This window comes from Copadichromis virginalis, linkage group LG14 (assembly GCF_057382275.1).
Source record: "Copadichromis virginalis isolate Kocher_CV1m ecotype Utaka linkage group LG14, C_Virginalis_male_GT1.1, whole genome shotgun sequence".
Taxonomy (NCBI): domain Eukaryota; kingdom Metazoa; phylum Chordata; class Actinopteri; order Cichliformes; family Cichlidae; genus Copadichromis; species Copadichromis virginalis.
In genome coordinates this window covers 32,413,810-32,421,965 of record NC_140631.1, presented here as the reverse complement: position 1 = coordinate 32,421,965, position 8,156 = coordinate 32,413,810, and positions in this window count along the sequence as shown.

Genomic DNA, 8,156 nt, shown 5'->3' with positions numbered 1-8,156 from the left:
CTTCATGAATGTTTTTTGTGACAAAAAAGTATCTGTTCCAATCACTCTATCAGAGGAAAATCAGAGTTTTAGAAATAATGGGACACTCAGTAGATCCATTATGTTATATTCTTTACAAGTGTATGTAAACTTTTGACCACAACTGTATATATATATACACACACACACACACACACACACACACACACACACACACACACACACACACACACACACATATATAAATACAGAGACAAATATAAATAAAATATACGAAGGGGATAAATAGAATAAATAGGAATAAAAAATAAAAATACAAGTGAATTGCACATTTCAAGTATTGAGGTCTATTGCACTGTTGACTATTTACAAAAAGTATTGCACAAAAGGTATTGCACAGTGAGGTGAAGAGGCACTACAGCTTAGTTGTTCCCCCCTCCTTTGTCCTCCTGTCTCCCCTCCCTCTCCCCTCCAGAGAGGAGTTAAACAGTTTGATGGCGTGTGGGACAAAGGAGTTTTTAAGTCTGTTAGTTCTTGTCTTGGGGAGAAGCAACCTGTCACTGAACAGACTCTTCTGGTTGTTAATGGCCGTGTGCAGAGGATGCCTGGCATTGTCCATAATGTTCATCAGTTTCTTTAATGTCCTTTTCTCTGCCACTGTCACCAGAGTGTCCAGCTTCATGCCGACCACAGAGCTAGCCTTCCTGATCAGTTTCTCCAGCCTGGATGAGTCCTTCTTTGCTGTGCTGCTCCCCCAGCACACCACAGCATAGAAAAGTACTCCAGCAACCACCGACTGGTAAAACATCCTCAGGAGCTTCCTGCAGATGTTAAAAGACCTCAGCCTCCTGAGGAAGTACAGTCGGCTTTGTGCTTTTTTATACAGGTGCTCTGTGTTGCATGACCAGTCCAGTTTATTGTCCACCCACAGCCCAAGGTACTTGTACTTGTTGACCACCTCCACCTCCTCCCCCTCTATCTGAACCGGCAGTGGACCTGCTCTAGACCTCCCGAAGTCCACAACCAGTTCCTTAGTCTTTGAGGTGTTGAGTTGCAGGTGGTTTGTGTGACTCCATGCGACAAAGTTCCTCACCAGACTTCTGTACTCCTCTTCCTGATCATCCCAGATACACCCCATGATGGCTGTGTCGTCTGCAAACTTCTGAATGTGGCATAATTCAGAGTTGTAGCAGAAGTCAGAGGTGTACAGGGTGAAGAGAAGAGGGGACAGCACAGTTCCCTGTGGTGCTCCTGTGCTGCTGACCACTGTGTCAGACGTGATGTCCTTCAGCCTGACGTACTGTGGTCTGTCGGTGAGGTAGTCGGAGATCCAAGCGACCAGGTAGGGGTCCACCTCCATCCTGTTCAGTTTTTCCTGAAGCATACAGGGCCGGATGGTATTAAAGGCACTGGAAAAGTCAAGAAACAGGATCCTGACCGTGCCTTTTCCCCCATCCAGGTGTGAGTGGGCTCTGTGTAGGAGGTACAGGATGGCATCCTCCACTCCGACACCTGCCTTGTATGCAAACTGTAGTGGGTCCTGGGCATGTTGTACCTGTGGTCGGAGGAGGTTGAGGAAGAGCCGCTCTAGAGTTTTCATAAGATGTGACGTCAGTGCCACCGGTCGGAAGTCATTCAGCTCATTGGGCCGGTTCTTTTTGGGGACCGGGACGATGCAGGATGTCTTCCATAGGGCGGGCACTCTCCCCAGTCGCAGACTGAGGTTGAAGACTCGTTGTAGCGGCTCCCCAAGTTCAGCAGCACACGCCTTTAGCATCCTAGGACACACCTTGTCTGGGCCTGCTGCCTTTCTGGGGCAAAGCTTCCTCAGTTGTCTCCTGACCTGATCCACTGTGACACTGGGAGATGTTTGGGAGGAGGGGAGGGGGGGAGATGTCTTGCTGCTGAGAGAGGGATTGGAGGGGGGTGTCATGGTGTCAGGAAGGGGGGGAAGCGAGGGAGGTAGGAGAGTGGGGATTGGACTCTGTAGTGAAGGTGAGGGTGAGGGTGGGGGGGGTTGTGGGCTGGTCAAACCTGTTGAAGAAGTTGTTGAGTTCGTTTGCCTTCTCCACAGTCCCCCCCACTGTGCTTTTCTTGGTGTTGTGGCCTGTGATGGTTTTCACACCATTCCAGACCTCCCTCATATTGTTCCTCTCCAACTTCTGTTCCACCTTCCTCCTGTAGGTGTCCTTTGCTTCCCTCAGGCAGCGTTTCACCTCCCGCTGTGCTGCTTTCATCTCCTCCTTCACTTTGCTCCTGAAAGCCTTCTTCTTCATGTTGCGGACAGCTTTGACTTCCTGTGTTACCCACGGTTTGTTATTAGGATAACACCGTACCGTCTTAGCAGGGGCGACCGTGTCCACACAAAAGTTGAGGTAGTCTGTAAGACAGTGTGTCGCCCCCTCTATGTCCTACCTTGGCTTTGTGTGTGTGTGTGTGTGTGTGTGTGTGTGTGATCTGTGTGAGGTCAAGATGTGACCCTGTGAAGACTTCCCCAAAGCTGGTGCCAGGAGTCTAGCGGGTCCATCTGAACAAAAGGCTCTTATACTTAAACAGATATACGTGTGTTTGCTATGCCATATATCAACAAGAGAAGATACGGATCTATGCCAGAACACTCTGTAGATGAGTGAACGCACCCCCCTCTTCATGCTACACAGAGTTTTTACAGACCTCCTAGGATGAGACATTCTTTTAATCTACAAATGATTATATACTTCTAAGCATATATGAGTAAATATTTCTAAGCATAAATGACAATGAACAATACAAAACCTAACACTTTTCTTTGGCTGTCACTTCTTCACCCTGACCTGTCTTATTTGGCTCAGCAGAACTAAAATATATATCCTGCTGCTTTTACACACGCACTCACATAACGCTCAGCGATTCTCTGCGCGATCAACCTCTCACATGTTTAAGCTTGCTGCCGGAGATTTCACTTGTCATGTTTGCGTAGTAAGCTAACGATTAATAAGACGATGTCAGAGGAATTGGTGCACAAATTATCATCACTCACAGATCAGTGCTGTCGCTCTCTATACACAGTTCGCGCGATTGCAAAGTGAAAGCAAAAAAACAAGCGCAATTCAAACGCGATTTCAATATGTCACATATTGACAGTGGCTCACCGATGCCAATGACATAATTACCCAGCTACATTTCCGAAAGAATGCAAAAGCATTGACATATATTTTTCCTTCCTACAATAGCCGGACGGGCAGGGCAGAGATAGATTTTGGTAGCCCGACTGGAAAAATCGCTAGCCCCGGGACGTCGGGCTAGCGATATTGCGAGCCCTGTATCTGATTGAGGAATCACTCATCTTTGGAAAAGAGAGTTTATTACAGAGAAATGTCTCTTTCAAAAATAAAAGCTATACTATACGCTTCTTCTGGGCTATATTCTCAGCAGCATATTAAACATATCAGGTCCCCATAAGGAGAATCATGTGCTAACGGCTGTCTAAATGACTCGGCTAAAGTTTGTAGCATGCTTGCTTGTTGTTTTTGTTTGCTTCCACTTGTCTTTGCACTAGGATGATGTCGGCGTAAATGTGCAGTTATATTCGTTGTGTTCCCACTAGTACTTTCAGGTTAATCTCGTTGAAATGACCTTAACGCCACAACACGCAAATCTCCGTTAACAAGCTACCCTGATCGCCCCGTGCATGGGGCTGGACGGCCAACACGTTAACGAGCAAACTGCGCTAACGCACTAGTTCCCACCAATGTAATTGAGCATTGCGTGGCACATCCGACATACTGTTTTACTTTTGTCCATGACGCGCTTACCTTCAGGGTCATACGTCACATGAAAACCAAAATAGTTCCAAATGCCAGATCTGAATTAGGGTGGGGGAGGTTCAATTTGCCATGTTGCAAGGAGAGCTTAACTTCTGTCTAGCTAGCTTGACCTGCACTCAGTGGATCTGCGTTCGACTACTCCGCCTAGGCTGCACTGTCGAGCGCAGATCCACTGAGCGCTCAACACAGACAGCATCGTCAGAAGGAAAGTTGATAAAATAAATTAAAAATTTTGTATTGTTTGATACATATGCGTACCGAACCGAAAGCACTGTATCGAACGGTTCAATATCGATACGAGTATTGTTGCACCCCTAATAAATATATATATATATATATATATATATATATATATATATATATATATATATATATATATATATATATATATATATATATATATATATATATATATATATATATATATATATATATATAGCAGCTGGATAGCGATAGCAGCTGGATAGCGTAGTGGTTAGACTACACGCCTTTGGAACAGAGGATCGCAAGTTCGATTCCTGCCTGGGGCGTCTGTATCCAGTAAGGGTCCTAAGGCTAGACCCCCTATGCTAAGCAAGCCTACCGCAGACATGAGCGAGACAGATAAATATGAAGGCATGCCGGCTCGGACGTCGCCCGGATCAACAAGGTCCGCGTCAGGTGTTGAGGAACCAGGGCACCCTGACGAAAAGTGGGCTACTGGAACAAGAAGGCATCGGTGGGCAAGGGACGAAAACAGGGCGTTGTTGGAATGCTACTACGCAAGTAACCCCGGCGGAAGGGGCTACATGAATAGGATGAGGGACCTATGGATTCTTCGATACCCAACATCCACAATGACGGCGAAACAACTAGTAGCTCAGTGTTCCAACATTCGAAAGAAGGGACTGCTCTCACAGCTAGAGATTGACGAGGTACAACACAAATGCTACGGCAAGGAGGAGTCAGGACGCCAGGTCAGGGGGGAGATATCATCACCCCCACCCGAGATTGGGTACATGGCCCCAAGTGCGATAGGAGAAGGATCGTTGAGTGCCAGAGGAACTGACCTGAAAAATAGGATCATGGCCAAGCTTGAAACCTGGATCCCCCGTAGCCAGTTACCAAGATTACGTGAAGTACCCTCAGAAGGTCTGCTAGATGATGTTAATGCAGCACTACGGGCAATACCTACAACCACGATTACCGACACTAACAAGCTGATCTACAATACGGCAGCAGTGATCAGTGAGATGCTTGGCTACAAGTTGAACAGCCACAAGGGGCAGTACCCTCCATGGAGAAGGAGGCTAGAGGGCAAGATCAAAGTAGCACGGAGGGAAGTTAGCCAACTAACGGAGTTGCAGAAAGGTGCGACAAATAAGGTGCCTAAGAAATACAGCAAGCTGTCCATACCTGAGGCCTTGGAAACTGCCAAGCAAAGACTCACAGCCTTGGCCAGCCGCTTGAGGAGGTACACCAGAGAGATAGAAGGCAGGAGAATAAACCAGCTGTTCTCCACAGAACCAGCAAAGGTGTACTCTCAGTGGCAAGGGAACAATAAGAGAATAGCACCACCAAGGCTGGAGACGGAGCAATACTGGAAGAGCATATGGGAGAAGGATGCAACCCATAACGGCAATGCTCAGTGGCTAGAGGATCTGAGGGCAGACCACAGCGACCTCCCTGAACAGGGTCCAGTAACCATCACAGTGGCAGATATCCAAGAAAGGGTCTCCAGTATGAAGAGTTGGACAGCACCAGGGCCCGACATGGTTCACGCCTACTGGCTGAAGAAGCTGACTGCACTCCACGAGCGTCTGGCAGCACAAATGAACCAGCTACTAGTTAACGAAAGACACCCGGAATGGCTAACTGAAGGCCGGACGGTCCTGATCCCCAAGGACCCCAAGAAGGGACCGGTCCCCTCCAACTACCGACCAATAACCTGCCTCAGTACTACATGGAAGCTCCTGTCAGGCATCATATCGGCTAAGATGAACAGGCACATGGGTCAATACATGAGCGGGACACAGAAAGGAATTGGCAAGAATACCAGAGGTGCAAAACACCAGCTACTGGTAGACAGAACAATCAGCCGAGACTGCAAGACCAGACTGACCAACCTGTGCACTGCCTGGATTGATTACAAGAAGGCCTATGACTCAATGCCCCACAGCTGGATACTGGAATGCCTAGAATTGTACAAGATCAATGGGACCCTAAGAGCCTTCATCAGGAACTCAATGGGGATGTGGCGTACAACACTAGAGGCCAACTCCAAGCCCATAGCACAAGTTACCATCAAGTGCGGGATCTACCAAGGAGATGCTCTGTCCCCACTGCTGTTCTGCATAGGCCTGAACCCCCTCAGTGAGATCATTAACAAGACTGGCTACGGATACCGACTACGGAACGGAGCAGTTGTCAGCCACCTCCTGTACATGGATGACATCAAGCTGTATGCCAAGAGTGAACGAGACATCGATTCACTGATCCACACTACCAGGCTATACAGCAATGACATTGGAATGTCGTTCGGACTGGAGAAGTGTAGTCGGATGGTAACAAAGAGAGGGAAGGTAGTCAGAACTGAGGGGATTGAACTACCAGAAGGCAACATTGCAGACATAGAGGACAGTTACAAGTACCTGGGGATCCCGCAGGCAAATGGGAACCATGAAGAGGCCGCTAGAAAGGCTGCAACCACCAAGTACCTGCAGAGGGTCAGGCAAGTCCTGAGGAGTCAGCTGAATGGTAAGAACAAGATTCGGGCCATCAACACATACGCCCTGCCCGTGATCAGGTACCCTGCTGGGGTAATAAGCTGGCCAAAGGAGGAGATAGAAGCCACTGACATAAAGACAAGAAAGCTCCTTACCATGCATGGAGGGTTTCACCCCAAGTCCAGCACCCTGAGGCTGTACGCTAAGCGGAAGGAAGGGGGCCGGGGACTGGTGAGTGTCAGCACCACAGTCCAGGATGAGACAACGAACATCCAAGAATACATTGGGAAGATGGCCCCAACTGACCGAGTGCTCAGTGAATACCTCAGGCAGCAGAAACCCAAGAAAGAGGAGGGAGACGAGGAACCATCATGGAAGGACAGGCCCCTGCACGGTATGTACCACCGGCAGATAGAGGAGGTGGCTGATATCCAGAAATCCTACCAGTGGCTGGACAAAGCTGGACTGAAAGACAGCACAGAGGCACTAATCATGGCAGCACAAGAACAAGCTCTGAGTACAAGATCCATAGAGGCTGGGGTCTATCACACCAGGCAAGACCCCAGGTGCAGGCTGTGTAAAGATGCCCCAGAGACAATCCAGCACATAACAGCAGGGTGCAAGATGCTAGCAGGCAAGGCATACATGGAACGCCATAACCAAGTGGCCGGCATAGTGTACAGGAACATCTGTGCCGAGTATAACCTAGAAGTCCCGAGGTCAAAATGGGAGATGCCCCCAAGGGTGGTGGAGAATGACCGAGCTAAGATCCTGTGGGACTTCCAGATACAGACGGACAAAATGGTGGTGGCTAACCAACCGGACATAGTGGTGGTAGACAAACAGAAGAAGACGGCCGTAGTGATCGATGTAGCGGTTCCGAATGACAGCAATATCAGGAAGAAGGAACACGAGAAGCTGGAGAAATACCAAGGGCTCAGAGAAGAGCTCGAGAGGATGTGGAGGGTGAAGGTAACGGTGGTCCCCGTGGTAATCGGAGCACTAGGTGCGGTGACTCCCAAGCTAGGCGAGTGGCTCCAGCAGATCCCGGGAAAAACATCGGAGATCTCTGTCCAGAAGAGTGCAGTCCTGGGAACAGCTAAGATACTGCGCAGGACCCTCAAGCTCCCAGGCCTCTGGTAGAGGACCCGAGCTTGAAGGATAAACCGCCCGCAGGGGCGTGCTGGGTGTTTTTATATATATATATATATATATATATATATATATATATATATATACTAGGGCTGGGCGATATATCAAAAATTTATCGTTACCAAAATTTATGACTCTCATCGACGACATTTTGCCCATGTCGGTAAATTCGGTATCTAAAAAAAAAAGAAAAGGCATGTGCAGGTTGGCGATGTTCATGTCCCTTTAAGACGCTGTGCTACGTTACAGACTTGACGGGGTGGAGTCACATGACTCTACTACCTGTAACAAGACGAGACACGGGTGAACAAATGGAGGACGATTTAAATGTTGAAGCAGCAGCGACGGAGGTAGAGCTGGTGGAGGAGGAAGAGGAGATGCTTGTTAACAAAAAAAATGCATCATCAATCGTTTGGCAACATTTTGGATTCAACAAGGATGATATTGATCAAAAAATTGTTAAATGTAAACTCTGCAAAAAGACTGTTGCGTCAAGTCAAGGTAACACAACCAA